The sequence below is a fragment of the Marmota monax genome, unplaced genomic scaffold (assembly GCF_021218885.2).
Source record: "Marmota monax isolate L192 unplaced genomic scaffold, Marmota_monax_Labrador192_F-V1.1 WCK01_AAM20220418_F8-fsc00010, whole genome shotgun sequence".
Classification (NCBI taxonomy): Eukaryota; Metazoa; Chordata; class Mammalia; order Rodentia; family Sciuridae; genus Marmota; species Marmota monax.
In genome coordinates this window covers 6,606,268-6,608,443 of record NW_026692321.1, presented here as the reverse complement: position 1 = coordinate 6,608,443, position 2,176 = coordinate 6,606,268, and the positions used below count along the sequence as shown (strand labels likewise).

The following is a 2,176-nucleotide window of genomic DNA, read 5'->3' as shown; positions in this document are numbered from 1 at the left end:
CGTATGTTAGTTTGAGTTTTCTCTTTCTCTTTGTTAGCATGGCTAAGGGTTTGTCAATTTTATTTTTTCAAAGAACCAACGTTTTGTCAATTTTTTTAATTGTTTCTTTTGGTTCAATTTCTTTGATTTCACTTCTGATTTTAATTATTTCCTGTCTCCTACTGCTTTTGCTGTTGATTTGTTCTTCTTTTTCTAGGACTTTGAGATGTAGTGTGAGTCATTTATTTGTTGACTTTCTCTTCTTTTAAGGAATGAACTCCATGAAATGTACTTTCCTCTTAGCACTGCCTTCATAGTGCCCAGAGATTTCAATACATTGTATCAGCATTCTTATTCACCCCTAAGAATTATTTAATCTCCTCCTTGATGTCTTTTGCAATCCATTGTTCATTCAGTAGCATATTATTTAGTCTCCAGGTGTTGGAGTAGCTTTTATTTTTTATTTTATTGTTCATTTCTAATTTCATTCCTTTATGGTCTGATAGCAAATATAATACTACCCTGCATTCTAAGAGTTGCTTTGTGGCATAGTATATGGTCTATTTTAGAGAAGGATCCATGTGTTGCTGAGAAGAAAGTATATTCATTCATTGAAGGATGAAATATTTTATATATATATATATCAGTTATGTCTAATTTATTGATTATATTATTGAGTTCTATAATTTCTTCAGCTTTTTGTTTTTTTTTTTTTTTTTTGTATGATCTATCTGGTGGTGAAAGAGCTGTGTTAAAATCAGCCAGAATTACTGTGTTGTGGTCTATTTGACTCTTGAACTTGAGAAGAGTTTGTTTGGGGCATATATATTTATAATTGTTATGTCTTGTTGATGAACGTTTCCCTTAAGCAGTATGAAATGTTCTTCTTTATTCCTTTTGATTAAATTTGGCTTTAAGTCTACTTTATTTGGCACGAGGTTGGAAACCCCTGCTGGCTTCCACAGTCTATGTGAGTGGTATGACAGTTCCCAAACCTTCACCGTCAGTCTGTGGGTATCTTTTCCTATGAGTCTCTTGGAGGCAGCATATTGTTGGATTTTTTTAATCCAATCTACCAATCTGTCTTTTGATTGGTAAGTTTAGTCCATTAACATTCAGAGTTATTATTGAGACATGTATTCCCAGCCATTTTACAAATATGGAACGCTTCCCAAATTTGCATGTCATCCTTGTGCAGGGGCCATGCTAATCAATTTTAGTATATGTGCTGCTGAAGCGAGTCCTACGCCTTCCTTTTTGATTAGCACATAATGTTTCACAAACAAGATTCTTGTGACCAGGGAGCAGCAGGACCAGGGCTTGTCAGGAAAGGTGTGCTGTTCAGAAGTGGTGACGGTGAAAGTGGCCCCAGTCCTCCTCCCTCCACCACTATGCCCCTCCTTCTTTCACCCTTTCCTCTGGTGAGGGCTGGAAGGTGCTAGCCACAAGAAGAGAAAGAAAGAAGTTCTCCACATCAGGACATTGTAACATTAGAAATAAAGCCAAATTGTTCGTGAGCATTGAATGTAGAGCACGTAACTCCAAGCTCAGGATCTGTTTGGTTGTAGTGGCTTCCTGCTGAGCGGGGAGTTTGGTGAGTCTGTTATAGGGAACTAAGGGAAATCGTCACCTGGCCCCGTCAGCAACAACCCTCTCCCTGGAGTCAGTTGGGCCACGGCAGGCAGTGGTCCCAGGCATTCCTGAGCTCTCCAGCAAGGAGAGATGGACCATTTCATTCTTGAAATGTAAACAGAGCACTTTTTACTTTAGACTTTTCAAATGCAACTCAGCCTTGCAAGTTGATCTGTCTATTGAAAGGAAAGTTTGCCTTAGCCAAAATGTCAGAATCCAACTGAAAACACATTCAACAAATAGCTGTTATTTCCTATTTGTATAAACATTTCTTATTCCAAGCTCTAAAAACTTTGAAAAGCATCAGGATTCCGGCTGCGTCTGTGCATTTCAAGGGGGCTGTCCAGGAAATGAAGAAGTGGTTATTCCTAAATGACACCATTTCACGAAATCCCCTTTTTTGAAAAAGAAGCTTGTATTAATATTTGAGTTCATATTGAAAAATCTCACGGAAACATTCTTTGGAGCTTAGTAGATATAGAGGAAAAAATAAATGGCACTGTGTTTCCAGACTCCAAGTGTTTAGAGAAAACCTGAGATTCTGTCAGTCACATTGCTCTTGAAC

General features: G+C 37.8%; 1 pseudogene; it reads right to left on the bottom strand.

Annotated features, from left to right (window-relative positions):
* Positions 1-1,132: 1,132 nt before the first annotated feature.
* Positions 1,133-1,219, bottom strand: LOC124090877 (U6 spliceosomal RNA; annotated as a pseudogene).
* Between the last annotated feature and the right edge of the window lie 957 nt (positions 1,220-2,176).